Source organism: Pinus tabuliformis, chromosome 9 (genome assembly GCF_031772625.1).
Source record: "Pinus tabuliformis cultivar Carrire ecotype Pingquan chromosome 9, CPIR1, whole genome shotgun sequence".
Classification (NCBI taxonomy): domain Eukaryota; kingdom Viridiplantae; phylum Streptophyta; class Pinopsida; order Pinales; family Pinaceae; genus Pinus; species Pinus tabuliformis.
In genome coordinates this window covers 1,737,947,710-1,737,966,717 of record NC_142307.1, presented here as the reverse complement: position 1 = coordinate 1,737,966,717, position 19,008 = coordinate 1,737,947,710, and positions in this window count along the sequence as shown.

Sequence of the window (19,008 nt, the reverse complement as noted above, 5' to 3'; positions counted from 1 at the left end):
TGATACAGTCATAGAACTTTGCTAGTTTTCGGATCCAATTCGAATCATATAACATCATATCTTTAAGGAAATGAACATAACCATCACTCATATGACCAATCCAAATTATAACATCAATATCTCAATGAAATGACCCTAATCATCAAGTTAATAGCATATAACAACAATAATCTATATATCATACTCATAAACAACATACAACATAATCATCAGGTTATCTAATATAAAACAACAATAGCAATGCATACAACTACATGTTACTATCATTCTTGACTATTTGACACATGTGCATATAACTACACTAATCAACCAACATCTATCATGAATGTAACCATAACATCAAAAGACATGTACATAAACCTAATGTATATAAACTTAATGCATATAAAAATCCTTAACTTACATACCTGCATGCCCACATGCAATACCTGTATGATGATCTTCCCTTGCCTCGAGGTCCAATGCTACAACTTCACTTTGATTATCTGCATCTCTTGCTTTATCTCAGCCAACTCATTAGCATCATAACAACCAATAGCACCATGATGACCTAAATTGCATACAATGACTTCACAAGCCATGTTTTACCTATTATACATGCATAATAGTAACCAAGACCATACATGCATAACAACTGCATATACACACATAAAAGATGAGTACCAAACCATATACACATCATTCTAGCTAGAGTCCAGTCATCAATGCATGACCATATGTTACAAATCCATTTGGGCACATCAAACCCCAACATTCAGATCAGTGTTTTAGGGATCATCAAACCCTAAATTTAGTTGTTTCATGCCCTAAACAGGTCAACCCTTTGAGTGCCTCCTTCCCAGACAGTTTCATGACTTGAAGACATCCAGAAATTACCTCTAGAGGGACCAGCGTAGGTAAGCCCTTATGAAGGTGCGTTGCAGAGCAGTTGAGTCCGCTGCCAAGGTGATCTATAGAGCACTTAGCTTCCTTTCACCTACGTTGGGCAAGAATGAGCGAAATTCACATAGGGTTTGGGGAATATTCTTATCTTGTGGAGTCATCTAGAAGTTTCCCTGAGTTATTTACTCCTATGACCTCAAAAATGGATGAGGAATGAGTTAAGGAGCATCCTATCCTCTCATCCCTTCCTCCATGGAACTAATTCTAAGTATGGAAGGCCATTCAATGTCACCATTAATGACAAAACCTCCTTCATCTTCCTATAAATTGACCACTCATCTAAGTGATCAGGGGCTGGATTATGTTGAATTTTAAGGAGATAATGCTACTATGAGACTTGACTTTGGAGCAAATGATTTGATGCCACAAACTTGTCTTGCTTTTGATGTCATGTGGATGGGATCCAAGCTAGAGGAATGACTTTGAATCAGACACTTAGCGTTGTAATTCCTTCTTCTATCTAATAAAGTGTTTGAACATTTTTCCATATGATGTGTTCCTTCGTAATGCTTATATGTATGAATTGTTTCTAATTCCTTTCATTTATATTCAATGGATCATATGCTTTGATCGGTTTTCGTCTCATGTTATGTTGACAGGGTACTTTTCAAGCGGATTAAGTACGGGAAGGAGTGACGGGATCGATACAAGGGAGACAAGGGGAAGCGGAACTACAGGTAGGCCTTCTATCCTCTCTTCTTATCTATTGCTTATAGGGAAATTCTAAAACACTTTAAACTTTTGTTCTAGGCACAACTACTTGTCTAGTGAATTAGTGTTTATCGTAGATGCTAAATTCTCCAAAACAAGTTGGCAAATCCATTGGGGAAGAAACCTATTTCCTAGTAGCTTATCCACCTCCTAATACATCCTTGTAGACTCTATTTGTGTTCATAGATTGTAATTCAGCTGTTTACATTGAAAAATTGGTCAAAATTGTGTCAAATTGCCTCTTGAAATGGCTTACTGTCACCAACGCAAGCTTGTGAGGGATGCAGTGCACTGCAAAGCATCCCTGGTTTATGGGAAGTGCTCTAAAGCACACTGTCTCCCACTCTGGTCTGCATTGATCCTCCTAGGATTAGTTTCCCACCTTTGGAAAGAGTTTTTACCAAATTTTCTCAGTTTGATTGTTTGCTGATTGATCAATGAATGTTATGTCTCTGAAAATCAGTGTTTATCTCCTGGTATAGCCCAACTTTTATTGGATTGATTAATGTTTCTTCATGTTTTCTTTGTCATTATCGATCAATAGTCAGATTTAGAATATAATTTATTAATCTTCATTTCAAAGAAAGTGTCATAAAGTCTTCTCTTCCTTCAAATCTGAATTGTCATAAAAGTCTTCATTCATATGAAAGATTGATTCATTGTATGTGCATATTTCCTTTTTGTTCATATTCACATTAATTGAATCAAAAATAAATACATGCATGTTACATTGAAAAAGTTTGTGTGTGCTGATAGGAATAGTGTAGGGAAATTGCATTTCGATTGTGCTCTTTGCTCTTTGATCAAAATAAATCTGATTGCTCTATCCCTAAGTAGCTAGGATTTTCATTGTTAAATTGAATAGAAAGAATGCTTATCATGATAGTTGCATTCCTAGGAATTTCATAATACATCACGTGGTGAACTTGAAAGTCAAATTACTAAGCAAGATCAACTTAAAATAAACATCAATTTACCTAATGGAGCATTGTCATTAACGAGAACATTTAGTGGTTCTAGGCTAGAGACGTGTTTCGGCGTCGTAAAACAAAGCATTTGTCACTAACTTGTCTGCAATACATCCCGAGTGTGATACCTCATTCCATGTACGTGAGTATATCGTAGCTCGTCCATGTACCTTCAGGTATATAGGGCGGTGTTACAGTACGTAAAATATATGGGAATGCTCTCACTGTGCGATTTTGCATTAGACAACGCTTATACATGTTGGGCCTCCACGTACCTTCGGGTATATATGGGAGGACAACTCTAGGTTTCTATCCATCCTTAAGTAACCAAGTCAGTCACCTTGTAAACTGTGATACACCGAACACAGCATTCGGGGAGATTGCCTACCCATACTTCTTGGTTCGCCAGGAGGTATTCTGCAGTTCACAGTTGCTTGGTAAACCTTTTTCCTAGTGTACCCCTTTTTTGTTTATTTCCTTTTTTATAATAAAATTAATCAGCAATCGTGGAGGAACATCAACCCATACCCTGTCGTTCACGGAGAATAGCAAGCAAACCGCCTTTGCCTCCTGAAGCGACACCAATTCGGGAAAAGTTGTCTCGCTTAACTGAGTCTAGTACATCAAGAACTCCTAGTTCTTCATCTGAATTACCTGAATCATCTATTTCAGTAAGTACTGAGGCTCCAGTTACTCCAACTATTTCTGGCCCATCTATTTCTAAATAAGAAGTTTCACAATTACTTGAGGACATTAGCACTGATCCTGGTGAAACAGTAAACGAGATTGTTCAACAACAATTTGATCCTCAACTTGAAATTTCCCAACAAGAAAGTACTTCTAAACTTGAATCGGTTCAACTAGAAGTTAATCCAGAATCTATCCCAGTTCAAATAGAAGTTACATCTGAACCTGAAGTTGTTCAAGGACCTCTTTCTGAAACTGTTGTTCACTTACCCGATCATCTGGACTTCGAATTTGAACATTCAGAAGTTGTTACTTTACCGGAAGATGATCAACTAGTTACCCCACAGACATCAGCAACTATTGAAACTTCAACTTCATCAACACCAGAAATATTTTACGGATCTGATGGTGAATTTCTTCCACCGTGTTTAATTGCTATAGAGGAGGAATTGGAAGAAGATTCCACACCTGGAACCCTATTTCACTTTGGAACTGGGCTTTATCTTTACCCTAATACTCCTAATTTTTTCGCTTCATTTGATCTTGCTTCTTTTCAAGTACCCATCGATTCTTTAGGACAACTTTTGGGTCAGTTAACCATGGCTAAACAACTGTCAACATCTCATACTATATCATCTGATGCAACTACAGCATAATCTTCTGTTGTAATCTCTTCGATGTTTTCTACCACACCTGAGTCGCACCTATACGGTGAATCATCCATCCTAGTTGGTTACCAATCATTATCTGGAACCCACTCAAGGGTTGCTTCTACACCATGGTCATCACCCATGTCCTCAACCAGAATTTTACATGGTTCTTCTCTAACGGGAACTCAACAATTTGATCCTGCATATTAGTATCAAGTTGGGCATTCTATTCAAAAAAGAACTATGTGTCCATTAAATACTCGATTGTCGCCATATGGAGAGAAATATGCTTATTCACCATATTCTCCTTATTTCGAAAGACTACCATATGGTAATATCCCGTGGTATTTAGGTCAATCTGGAATTAGAGTTTTTCAATGGCAACCAACAATGCCAGTTCAACCAAGGCTTGTGTATCCAACACAACCAATGCAAACTGTGTCAGCTATTCCTACTACACCTATTGTTACTATTGTACCACAGTCACAAGTTCAAACTGATGTATCTCAACCAGTACAAGTTGATCCTTCTACCTTGCAACCACAAGTTTTAGGCCAAGAAGTTCAAATTCCTCAAGTTGTTCTACAACAACCACTTGTTTCTGGAGTTCAGTAACAACCTTAGGTTAGTATACCCTTATCTGGACTGACCCAGGCTTATACTGGTATAGTTTATTCACAACCTGGCCAACCTTTCATTATTGGATAGCAAAAACTGTTAAATCAACAACAGTTGTACCAACAACAAAAACAGTTGATTCAACAATGGTGGTAGCCTCAATTTCAACAACCCCAATTCCAGCAATTCGAACCCCAATTTGGATTTGTTTCACAGGCTCAACCTGGTTTTGGTAAATCTCAAGCTTACCAAGGTCCTGGTCAACAAGGCTTTGCAGGTTATGGACAACCACACATTCAACCTGGTTATCAACAATCACCTTATACTGGTTTTGTTCAACAACCATACCAAGGTTACCAAATGAAAATGCCCTATGTCGGTATGCAAAGACCTATTGCTCAGGCAATACCATCATATCCGGGTTATGCTCAACCTGACTTGAATCGACAGTTGTCATTTGTAACAACTTTAGAATTTCCAGATTTAAATCGGCTCACTAATAATCCAATCTTATATGCACCTTGCTGGTTGATAATTCTACATAAGTTACCATCTGACATTCCGAAATTTAACAGAAATCCTAGAGAAGACATGTCAAATCATGTCATGATATTTAATTTGTGGTGTTCATCAAACTCCTTAAATGATTATTCTATTAGACTTCATCTTTTCCAAAGAACACTTACTAGTCCAGCTGCTAAATGGTACATTGAATTACCAAGAGCTTCTTTCGATAATTTCACCACTTTAGCCACTACATTTTTGACCCACTTCTAGTTACCTATAAAATACGAGACTGGAACGGAACTCCTAACCAACTTTCAACAAACTACTACTACCCATATATCAGATCATATTCATGAGTGGCAGCGTCATCGTTGAATGGTTAAGATGTATGTTCCCGATCAGCTTTTAGCTTAGTGGTTCATAAAATCCTTGTTGCCATCAATCATTGAGGATGTGGAAAAAGGTGGAATTGTCACAGAAGAGCAAGTTATTGCTCGTGCCCAATACTTGGATTTGATTTACACACAATCCGGCACGCTTTATGATAAAATTCCCAATGCACCTTGACCAGCTTTCATTGTCCCCCCTTCTCCACAATCAAGTAAGGACTCTCATGCCGGTGATGGTGTGATCAGTTCTTCAAGCACACAAATAGCAGGAAGACCATCTAGTCAAACTCTTGTTATTTCCAATCAAACTACCAATGCATCAGAGAATACTCTTACCTCTGAGATTAACATCAAGTCATTTGACAAAGGAAAAAACCCAAAGCAACCAAGGAGCAAGAAAAAGGGGAAAAACAAAAAGAAACAAGAAAAATCCCCTCCAGAGAAATCATCTGATTCCTTTACTGCAACAAGGAAACCTCGTTATCCATGTCTGATATGTAATGATGAGAATTTTACAAGAGATTGTCCACACTACTTTGAGGTCTCTAAACTTTTAAAGACTTCAAACACATCGGCAGTGTTGACTGATCCATTTCCAACCCCGAAGACACATTTGGTTGCAACAGACCATGCTTCCACATCCCAAGTACTCATGTTATCCATCACAAAGCCAAAAAATGAAGTTTTGGTGTCAACGAGAAACAAATATTATGGAAATCCGTCATCATCGTCAAATAATCAGGCCACTGATCAACCTAATCCTTCGACTTTGACTTCATCTGAAGTTGTTCCACACATTGTACCTAAATTGACAATAAAACCACCAAAGGGAGTTGTACACAAATCAACATTCAACCCTCGGGCTCGAGCAGCTCAAAATTATAACATAGTCAAAGATCTTTCTCAATCACCTTCTGCTATGTCGACACTCGAGGTGTTGAAAAATTGTCCCTCCCAGAAGCAGGCTTTACTGTCAGCAACAGGCGAAATAGATCCTACGGATTCAAATCTTGTGGTTTTTAACCATGCGGGATATACCCCACAGTTACCAGCGCAGCTAGCTTTTTTAATTCAAGTAAAAGCTCTCAATAAGAATGTTCACCGAACTATTATTGACGAGGGGGCATCTACTTGCATCATGTCCATGAGCTGCTAGAAAACACTTGGTTCACCGTCATTGTCAGGATCACCAACTACGTTGAAAGCTTTTGATGGAAGAACATATACCCCATGTGGGATTTTGAGTAACCTGCAAATCGAACTAAGGGGAAAAACAGTTATTGTTGAAATTGAGGTAGTTAATGGACCCCTTGATTACAAAATTTTACTAGGAAGGTCTTGGGTATATGCTATGGTTATTGTGGTTTCCACGTACTTTCATACTATTGCATTCCCTTTAAGGGTGGAATCACAATCATTGATCAGCTAGCCTTCTTTGCTAATAGTTCACAGGCTACGGGAAGCATTCCGTTGGTACATGGACCCCCACTGTCACTTCAAAGTGTTGGAGTAGGTCTCTTTAAAGATACCTTCCCTAATGGGTACTTTTACCCTATTGTCACCATCTAATTTGGTGGAAGTGGCAAGAGTAGAGACTTGCAACATGATTTCCTCCACCTCATCTAATTTAAGGAGGATTACCAACAAAGTTGAAGTTGATAGTAATATTGAGGTGATGTTGTTAAGCCCCATTGAATCATCATAGAAATCAATCTTTTGGGCTTGTGCAGTAAACCCAAATCTGCACTCAACAATTGTATGGGTAGATAGGTCGTTAGAATATGGTACCTCTTCGGATCCTTTTTCAAGTATACATTCTACAAATGAAGGAATCATCCAATCAATGATCATAGGAGAGGAACCATGGGAGATTATCATCATCGTTCCCATCTTCCAGATGACATAGAAGATTATTCAAATAAACTAAACCACCCATCAGTCATTGATTTCCTATCGAATTCAATTCTCATAGACACAATCGAATGTGACCAAAACCTGTCAAATATTGAAGAGACGATTTATATTAATATTTTGACCAGGCCTAATATTATAGAGAACATTCATGTTGGAAAATCTTGTTCTCCATTGGAGCTTGATAATTACCGATCTCCTTTTCGTGAATTTAGAGATATTTTTGCATGGTCTTACGAGGAGATGCCAGGCATTGACCCTAGTATTGTTGAACACGAAATTAAAATGTACCTTGATGTCAAGCCAGTTTTACAATGGCATTGACCTGTTCATCCAAAGAAAGCTGCTGAAATTAAAGTAGAAGTTGAAAAACTTTTGCGGGTTGGTTTCATTTGCCCTGTTCCTCTTACTGACTAGGTTTCCAACATTTTTCTTGTCATGAACAAACAAGGGACAATACGAGTGTGCATTGATTATAGGGATGTAAATCAAGCATGTCCAAAGGACAAATATCCGACAACTTTTATCAACAAAATTGTTGATGAATGTGCCAGATGCAAAATATTCTCATTTATGGATGGATTTTCTGACTACAACCAAATCAATATATGCCCATAGGACCAATCGAAAACATATTTTATTTGTCCATGGGACACATTCGCCTATAAGAAAATCCCATTCGGTTTAAAAAATCCTGGGGCCAGATTTCAAAGGGAAATGAATTATGCCTTCCATGACATCAATCATATTGTTCAACCTTACCTGGTGTTGATGCCCCGAAATTCGTTGCAACAACATCGGGGAAACCACCCGGTCCGGAACTTAGTGCAGCTCCTTTTCCGTTTGGGATAGTGGCTCCGACTGGGGATAATGGGACCAGTTTCCCAAATATTATAAGTAAACGGAATGGATGAATGATTTACGATATAAGGTGATAATAAATAAATAACTAAACTACAAAAGAAATATAATAACTATAAGCTAATCCCGGGATTTATCGATTCGTAGAATGCAGCGTTTGATAATCTATGCTTAATGGCAGGCATGTAGATGACACTAACAATAAGCATAAATGTTTAAATCATTTAAGATTGCTCTGCATAAGTAGTTATGCAGAGCGATAATAGCGAATTACTGCACTCAGTCATTTATATCATTGTTACACGCATGAGTAAGAGAGATAACAAATCACAAAACATTCAATAGTGATATGAAATGCAGACTTGCTGTTATATTGCATACATGTATTCAACAATAGCAAAAGTAATAACACAGCAATTCATATAATAGAAAAGAGAACAGATACAGATAATAGTACCATGCAAGCTGTTTGATCAATCCAATATATTAATCGCTATGTCGCGGTCCTTCCTTCAAACCAGAAAGCATTCCAAGCAAACGACAATAGTGCACAATTTACTTAAAACAGCCTTCCAAGTAAAATTAAGAACCAGTGGTCGAGTTTCAAAAAGAATATAGACTGAAGCACAATAGTGCAAACTTCAGCCTTTAAGTCTTTTACAAAATTTTACGACCCTTTCCAAAACAATGAAAGGGTCTATAAATACTATGCTAATCTAAATATCTAAATATCTAAAACTGAAAAACTACTAAATCGACATTAACAAATATCATCTTGCATTTTGGTGATTCGGCAGTCGGCGGCGATGCTTCAGTCAGAGGTCTCTTTGCCTTTACTCCTTCGCTGACATATCGCCAGCATTGGCTCTACTTCTGGTGGAGTATTGAGGCGTGAAGTCAGCTGTGCATCATATGTGGCATCTTGAATGTCGGCAATCAGGTATCGGAGAGCATCTGTTAGACAGTTAAGAGCCGACCTTTGAGAATGTGGTTTAACCAAGAAAAGCCAGTATGCGTCGGCGGTCAAGGTATTTACTCCAGCAATTAACCGCCCTTGTTTCTCCAGATCAGGGTGATTCCTGTGCTCCAGCATGTTTGCTGTTGTTATGTTTCCAGGTGTGCATTGTGAAATCATGTTTGCCAGATACAATGTATCATTAACTAGATTGATCATGTTGTTGGCAATCATTTTGCATCTGGAGGCTGCTCTTTCTGCTTTCATCACCTGTGTGTTTCATTCCATGAAGAGTATGTCCTTGTATGTTACACAGATTCGGGAGAAATTTGCCGCTTGCCCTTCTGGAGTGTCTTGCCATTCAATATACTCTATTATATCATCTTCAGCCTGATCCAACTTACTCCTGGCTTTCTTGATTTGTTCACACACTGTTGTAGATGTTTCACACAGTGATTCAGCGTCAACAAGTTGTTGGCACAAGATCCTGATTTGAGATATCAATGCGCTGTTTATTCGAGTTGCCTCTGCTCTGAAATCATCAATACTCTGGGCGCCCTTGATACCTTCGAGCTGAGATGATAGCTGAATTATTTGCTCGTCTTTAGCTTTTATCATCAGCTCATTCAATGCTTTTAACTGGGATAATGCCTCTGACAATTCTTTTGCTTTCTGAATGTCACTTTGGTCTATCCTCAGTTTTTCTATTTGCTGGGTTAACAAATGATTCTCTTGTTGTTGGGCCAGCAATTGTTCTTCTACCTGCACTGCCTTATTCCTTGCCTCTATCACTTCTACTTGTAATGCATATATCTCATGCTCTTTAGTCTTCAAAAGAAGACTTATTTCTGAGGCTTTGTCGATAGTTGCCGCTGAATAAGCTCCCGCAAATTGCGATAGCTTTGTCAGATCTTCAGAGGGATCTGATTCTCCCTTCCAGATGACATTGCCCGTGACTGTTTGCTCAGGTGAAATAGAAGGTTGATCAAGCCTTCGTCTTTTCCTAGAGCGTCTAACAACGGCTCTATGCTTTGGGCTGTAGAAAATGTCTAGGGGAGGAATTTCCTCCACCTGAAGATCAATTTGATCGGATGGGTCTTGAGTGATTACCTCAACATTCTGTACCATGGGTGGGCTGCTGGTTCCTTCTAGAACCGGAGAAGAAGTAGTACCGGGAGCATTATCTGTTTTAGAGGCATCTGAGTCTTTGGACGCTTCCTTACCACTTATAATGGAATCAAATTGATTCCATTCTTTAATTAATTCAGGATCAGTAGAGATTTGCTCACTTTGTTCTGTGTGAGCTTTACTCTGTTCTTTCTCTCTTTCAATCCTCTGCTGTTCCTCGATTGCCTTCCGCTGTTCTTCCTCTTGTGCTCTTTGCTGTTGTTCCTCCAATTCCCTTTTCTGCCTATCTTCCAGTTCTTTCTTTGCTTTCTCTTCTTCTTCTCTTTTCCTCTGTTCTTCTAACTCCTTTTGCCTTCTTTGCTCTTGATCCTTTTGTGCCTTTTGCTGCCTTTCTATCTGCTCCCTTTGATGCTTTTCTGCTTGCAGCTTGTTTTGCCTTTCCTCCTGTTGTTTTTCATACTCTTTAGTTGTAACAGGAGATAGGTGTATTTGCTGCTGACCAGACTCGCTTGAGGAAGATGTTGGGGTTGTGGATAATAAATCTAGAGGCAAAGTTTGCAACCTTTGCTTTCTAAGTTTATTAAATTCAGTTAACTCCACATCTTCATATCTCAGTGAAGCAAGTTGTCTGACTTGGCTTATTGAATCGGCACTCATGAACAGGTCGTCAAACTGATCCTCCTGATGGACAACCTTTGACAGTTTGGCCTGTTCCAAGGCAATGAAAGTAGTCTTTTTTGGATCATAGAGTCTATTTGGAATAGAAGCTAGGGATATCATTTGGAGTTTTGCTGCTTCCTTTTCTGCATGCTTGTAATTTAGCAACGTATAAACTCCAATTCTTAAAGGAAAAGAGGGCCATCCTCTCTTTTTTTCCTCTTTGAGAGCTTGTGTGACACCCTCAGACATGATCTGATAGGAGATTTCCCGGGCTAACAATTTATCTGGGATGTACAGGGGGAGGACATGTGGCCTAGCCTTGCTTCCAAAAACTCTAATATAAGTAAAATGCTCTTCGCCGAACCAATGGGCTACGGCTGGTAGGTCAAAAGAAGCTTCATAGGAAATTCTAGGGATAGGTCTGTCAAAAATAGAATAGTGAACGGGAACCATAAAACCATTGCAAATTTGATACAGATGGTCTTTGTGGGAGGGTTTCCACAATTTCCGATGGTACAAGTGAATGGGTGTTGGGTCATGGGTTGTCCATCTCCAACCAAGGACAGGAAACTCAGAATTAAAACAAAGGGTATCCATAATGTAGGCAGAGTAATAGAAGGGTGGGATTTTTCTCTCAGTGACTCTGGTTTTGACCCTAAACTCACGAATAGCTATGACCAACTTATCAGACAGAATAGTGGCCCAATCCATGATTATACTATTTACGGCCGCTTCCATTAAGGGGACCATATCAATATGGATATTAGCAGAGTCATGAAATCCCCACAATCTACACATCATAATTCCAGCATAGCAATAAGGTGAAGCCAAAGAAGCATTGGAGTACTTACCCGACATATCATGCTTGTGTTTAGCTGGATTCTGCCTCCAATCTCGGAGAGGTTCGGATGGTGATTCATTCTCTTTCGCGAATTTCTCCAAAAAGGCTCTATTATAAACTTGCTCAGGTTTGGGCAAATGATACATCCGTCTCAAGTCGTCAGGCTTGAAGGAACCGAAAATCCTTCCATCCTTAGTATGGAAGGTTCTATCAGTGAGAGTAATTTCTTCAATTGCCCAACGTACCACATCAGTATAAGGCAAGACTTGTTCTCTGGCTGCTATTCTGTGCAGAAAGGAGTCAGCCAAATCTTTAAGAGTTGCCTCAGACTTTCTTAGTTCATCCACACTAGCCTCCGTTACTGTCTTTTCTGGTTGTTCTGCTTCTAGCAAATTGTATGTACCTTGCCATGTAGTGCCAGGAAGACCAGTGCATGTAGTATCTGAGATTAAGCCTTTCTTTGAAACTATAGCAGCTTGGCCTGAGACAGGTGTCGTAGTAGAACCTGCCACCTTCTTGAACTTCTTTCCCATCATATTCAGACTTCTCTCGGTTGAATTCTACACAAATACAAGAGAAATCGTAACAAGGAAATAACAATGACGATCCATAACGGGATAGATATATAACTTGAAGCGTGGTGAGATTAATTCTAAAAGTGGATGCGGATCTAATGATTTGAGAAGGCACCGCAGATGCAATGATGGTGATTTTACAGCCTGCAGCTCCATAAATGACCATTACTTAAGTTATTAAACCGAATGACCCTTTTAAGCGTGCAACAGATTTTTTCAAAGGTCTAATCGTAATTGTTCGTTAATTCGAAGGGGCAAAGCTTTAAATACGCATGCATTACCTTATCCCTTTACTTAACGGCATTTTGAAATTTGTGCTTTTGTCAAATCGGATTTAAATATAACTTTAAAGCTTTGAAATAATCACCTTTTAGGAATTCAGGTCATCATTTAAGCGTCATCGCATCGCATCGGGGGTGTGAGTGACATTATCATTTGGGAGAGATCTTGGCGAATGCCGATTGCGACATTGCATCATATTAGCGTGCGAACATAATCCCTAAATGTATATCAATTGATTTACCGACTACCGATAGCGATATCACATCGCATCGGGAAAAGATCTGAACGTCTTATGAAGATGTATGGGATTCTGCCGACTGCCGATAGCGATATCGCATCGGGTCGAGGCTTAAAAGACTTTTCATAAGAGGCAGCGCCGATAGTTGATCACTGATATTGTGTCGCATCGAGGAAAAGACGTGTGCTTTCTCTGTGTGGTGTATTGGCTATCGCTGATGGCCGATAGCGATATCGCATCGGAAAGAACCAAGGTAACAAGTAATCTTGCGATTTCTTTTTCGGACTTAACCAAAATTTGCTTATTATTTGTTCAAAAAGGCTTTTATTCACAAATTCATTTGATTATCATCCCTTTTTCGAACAAATTCATTAATGCCAATCAAAATTTTAAAAGGGACCCATTTCATATGTTAATTGTTTGTAATAAAAATGTTATGAAATGGGGGGTTGTTGTAGGGCACAACAATTGGCGATTCGCTGGTAGAACCAGTTATCTCTGGACTAATAAATATACTTACACATTTTCAAATAGAATCTTTATAAAGGAAAGGAAATTTCTAATATAACTAGATGTCTATTGATTCTGAATAAAACAGGTTTCTTCATTTGACTTCCTCTTTTTATAAAGAAAATAAATGCACTTTAAGTTTTAAAACAAGTCTTTATTGGTTCATAAAGGTAAAATAGAAAACTTTTCCATATCAGCTTTTTAAAATAAACTCCTCTGTCACAGGTAGAGCCTCTGCTGCCAGCAAACGTTCATAGTCTCGGCAGGGTTACCTTTTAACCATGTTGTTGTCCATTGTTCCATTCACTTAAGAGTGTGACTAAACAGAATGAATTCAAAAGATATTTTTGTAATTTTTTGAATTTCACTTTCTTCTTTGCTTAAGATAAAAGCCATTGTCCTGGTTTGGTGGCCAGATAACGACAATGCCACTCACGGGTAGTAATCAAACTGAACAAGCTGGCTCATGATGAGACCCCTTGTCTTGAAATTTCAAGCCATTACCCTGTTTGGTATGCAGTTTTGGTAATGTCAGTTAAATTATTTTCCTATGAACATGGTAAGCAGGCTTGTAATAAGACCTCTTATCTTTAATCTTTTATATTTTAGAATTACACTCTGAGTAATCATAAACTTTTGGTGAATGGGATGAACAACTATCTTCTTAAGAGTAAATGGATGACAGGTTTAAGAGTTAAAGATGCTGAAGATGAATTAGCTCCTATTTTAATATAGATAACCTTTGGAGACTAATTTTGAAAACCCAAGATGACTCATAGAACTTCGTTCAGAGTGAAGTTTACAAAAGTTAGACTGTGATGTTCAGAATAAAAAGATATCTAATTTCCTAGAAATGATCTCTCTTGGTTTAAGACGCTATTATCCAAAAGTAAATACTAATAGTGTCGTGGCGAGACAACTTTTAATTACAGCGAAAGGTCAATGGAAGATGTCCCACATCCTTATTTCTACAAATCCTACAAACTATATAAAAACTATCAAACTACAAAGAGAAGGGGTTACCTTCTTAATTAAAGAATTTCTTCAAGATTAGACCATTGACAGGGAGAGAATCTCTCACCCCTGATAGATTTTGCAGTATAAAAGTGGAATGGCCTACTTTTTCACAGATCTGAAATGGTCCGAGCCACAGTTTCTGAAACTTGGAGTGTTTACCTTTATCTTCATGGGCTTTGTCCCATTTCAGGACTAGATCTCCGACTTGGAATTGTCTAGGGCTAGATGAGGCTAGATCAAAAGCTGCTTTAATGACTTGCTGATGTTTTGCATGTGTAACCTTGGCTTTTTCCCTTTCTTCTTCAAGTTTGAGAATTTGATCATATCTAAACTGGATAGAGGAAGAAGGAGTTTCGTCAATAAATTGCACTAGGGCTAGAGATGGAAGAAGAAGATTGGTTGGTACGATTGCTTCTTTTCCGTAGACAAGATTAAACGGAGAGGTCCCTATGGAAGCTTTCTGTGTTATCCTATCCGCCCATAATGCAAATACCAAGGATTTATGCCAGTTCTTATGATTCTCCTCGATTGTTCGCTTAATGATTTTGATTAGATTGTTATTAGTTGATGCTGCTAGGCCATTACCCTGAGGATAGTAATTAGCAGAATACTTTAATTTAAATCCCCTTTTGATAGCGAAATCAATCATTGCATTGCCTGAGAAGTAAGAAGCATTATCAAAGACAAGAGCGTTTGGAACACCAAACCTGGTAATGATGAACTGATCTATAAATTCAATGATCGCCTCAGAGTTTGTTGTCTTTAACGGAACTGCTTCTACCCACTTTGTAAAGTAATTAGTTGCTGTAAGGATATATTTGTGCTGCTTGGAAGAAGATGGATTAATTTCTCCAATGATGTCCAATCCCCATTGTTCAAAAGGTTGTTCAATGTTGATTGGTTGCAAAGGGAAAGCTGGTTTTTGTTGTCTTCCACTGGCAGTTTGGCATTTGATGCATTTCCTTACATATTCGTGAGCGTCCTTAAACAAGGTAGGCCAATAGTATCCAGCATGAATGACTTTATGAGCTGTTGTATCAGCTCCGAAATGTCCTCCTGCTGGTCCGTCGTGTAGCTCCTGCAAAACCTTTTGAGCTTCAGGTTTCTCAAGGCATCTTAATAGGACAGAATCATAGTTTCTTCTGAAGAGCACATCATCAATAATGGTAAAACTCTTAGCTTTCAATCTAATGGCTCTTTTGTTCTTGTAGGACAAATTGGTAGGTGCATAACCATTCTTTAAATAAAAGATCAGATCTGCATATTGAGATTCGGAATCGGGAATACTTAGCTAATTAACTTCTTGGGTTTGCTCTGTATCACTTGATTCCGGAATGTTTGACGCTCCTGCTAATATCCTGCAAAAACCTTGACCTTTAACAAAGTTTGCTGGCTTTATTTCTAGATCATATTCTTGGAGAGCTGCGACCCAATTTGCCCTCTTTTCACCCAATTCCTTTTGGATTAATAATTGCCTAACTGCTGAGAAAGGAACTATCACTTTAGTATGGGTTTTTAAAAGAAAGGGTCGATAATGTTTGACTGCTTTAAAGACAGCAAATGCTTATTTCTCAATATCGGAATAGTTTAATTCGGCGCCTTGAAAGTTTGAACTGAAGAACGAGATGGGCGCTTCCAAATTGTCATCATTCAACTGGGTGAGCACTGCTGCGTAAGATAAGTCGGATGCAATGGTATATAATGTAAAATGATTAGAAAGATTTGGAGTATTCAGAGCTGGGACATTGATTATTGATTGCTTAATGTCATTAAAAGCTTGATTTTCTTCTAATCCCCATCTGAAGGTTGAATTCTTTTTAATCATCGTTTGTAGTGGTAGTACAATCTGTGAAAAATCTGGAACAAATCGTTTAACGAAATTAATTTGTCCTAAAAACGACTGCATCGATTTTTTGTTGTGTGGAAAAGGAATTTCAGAAATTTCCTTAATTCGATCAGGATCTACATAAATGCCATCTTTAGATACAATAAACCCTAAAAGCTTACCCTGGTTAAGAGCAAAGAAAGACTTTTTTGGGTTAAGAGAGATACCATATGTTTTGCATCGTTGAAAAATCTGATTTAAATCATGCAAGTGATTATATCTCTTCTTAGAATATACAGTAATATCATCGAGGTAGACAACTACTGTTCGATTAATTAACCCTCTAAAGGCTGTATCCATAGCTCTTTGGAATGTTGCTCCTGCATTTATGAGTCCAAAAGGCATCTTTTGATATGCATAAGTCCCCCATTTTGTTCTGAATGTGGTTTTTAGTTGGTCATCAGGATGAACCAGCACTTGATTATATCCTGAGAAACCATCGAGAAAAGACATCAATTCAGATCCTGCTACCGATTGGAGGATTTGCTCCATGGTAGGCAGTGGGAAATTATCTTTCAAGCTTGCCTTATTCAAGTTTCTGAAATCAATATAGATTCGGATGTCGCCGTTTTTCTTCCTGACTGGTACCATATTGGAGACCCAGTTTGAGTGTCGGACAGGGAAGATAATCTTAGCTTTTAAGAGCTTATTAAGTTCTGACTTTATTTGGCTCTCCAAATTCGGGTGTATCTTTCTTAACTTCTGCTGGATTGGTTTTTGATTGGGAAGCATAGGAATAGTATGTTGTATGATAGATGTATCATATGTCTTGAGGTCGTCATACTTCCAAGCGAAAACTTGTTTGTTTTTTCTTAAGAGTTTGATGAATGCTTCCTTTTCTTCTAGAGAAAGTCCTAGTCCTAAGTTGATATTTTGAGGAGCTTGAGCTGTTCCCAAATTAATCAATTCAAACCTAAGAGTAGAGCTTCGGAGTTTTGTATTAATTACAGGTTTGAACCTGTCTTTAATGTCATAAAGATCTTCGAGCTTTACTACAGGCATAGGAATCGCGTTATCTTGAGATGTTTCTTTCATTTGAGAATCATGGTCATGCTCTTCAATGATTTGATTGTCATAGGACTTTTCAGAGGTTAAGAATTGCAAGATGTCCTCGTCATGGTTGAAAACCCTCCAGTTGGTGATGTTATTGGGAACTGAAGGTCTAAAAATTAATTCTACAGAAAATCTATCAAGACTATAGTCTTCGGAAGGGAGAAGTTTGGAAGCTACGTTGGCTAGTAAATCGGCTGCTGAGTTCTGTGATCTAGGAATTGAAGAAATGTTGAATGCTGAGAAATGCGAAGTAAGATCTTGCACTAGCGATTGATAATGCTTAAGGTGACTTGAAAGGCAATGAATTGTATTCCTTACCTGCTTAACAATGATCTCACTATCGCCGAATACTTTAATATATTGGACTTTAAGGTCAATTGCCTTATATAATCCCTGCACTAGAGCTTCGTATTCGGCCGTGTTATTGGTGCATTCAAATTCTAATCGACAGGATAGCATTGATTTTTCGCCTTACGGACTAATCAAAATGCAACCTGCTCCTGAGCCCTCACTGGACTTAGAGCCATCAAAATACAAGGACCAAAATAAAGGAGAATCAACAAAAATATTTACATCCTTTTGATTTTCATTGAAGCATTTGGATAAATTGGTTTGTGAAAAATTTTCTACCTGAGATGTACAATGGTTAACTGAAAAAGGGGAAGATTGGGCAACAAAGTTGCCAAAGAATGATTCTGAGGAATAATTTCCCAAAATGTTGTTGTTGAAGGCTACGGGCTGGTTTTCTTGTTCGAAATCGGTTACTGTGTGGGTCATGTGTTTCTCACGATCGATCCTTATTTGATTTGGTTTACCCTTGTAGGGGAGCCACATATGTGACCAATCCATGGAAATGTATCCATGCAGTTTCTCAGACCAATCTCTGCTCAAAATTAAACCATAGAATTCAGGTATGTCAGCAATCAAAATATCTATTCTCTGTACTATTCTGGGATCAGCAGACAACCTGATAGTCACGGAGTTAATTTCTCCTATAACCTGTACTTTGGTTCTGTCTAACTGTACAATATGAATCGCGGACTTCTAGGGTTCTATGTTCAGTTTAGAACAAACTGAAGCTGGCATAATATTAGATGAAGCCCCTGAATCAATTAAACAGTTATGCAGATTTCGATTATAGATTTCATAGGTGAGCAAGAAAGGTGGGGTATGAGAATTGGATCTATCTCCGATCAGAACCGAATCGGTAGCTTCAACCATATCTGGAGGGGGTTGTCCTGAATCATTAGCATCTTTTGAACTGGGAAGAGGAGAAGAAGGGACAGCATTAAATTCTCTTAGGAGTAATTTCTGCTGATGTTTTAACTTACTTAGTTCAAACATGGTTATGTTTGCCTTAGTCTTTTTCATATCATCAACAATATTATACTCCATGGAGTCAGATACCACTAGTGTCTTAGATGTTGAAGGAGAATTAGAAATTGGAGGCTGGTTTTGAGGGGCTGCTACCGGAGACTTTTTTGGAAGAACTTTTTCTTTTGGTGTGGCAGCACCTGCACTCCTCTTTTTTGTAGTTGTTTGAGTAGGTTCAGAAGCAATTTTACTTCTTGTAGTAACCGGAAATGCTTCTTCTTGATTCTCAGTGTCAGAGTTTGGGAG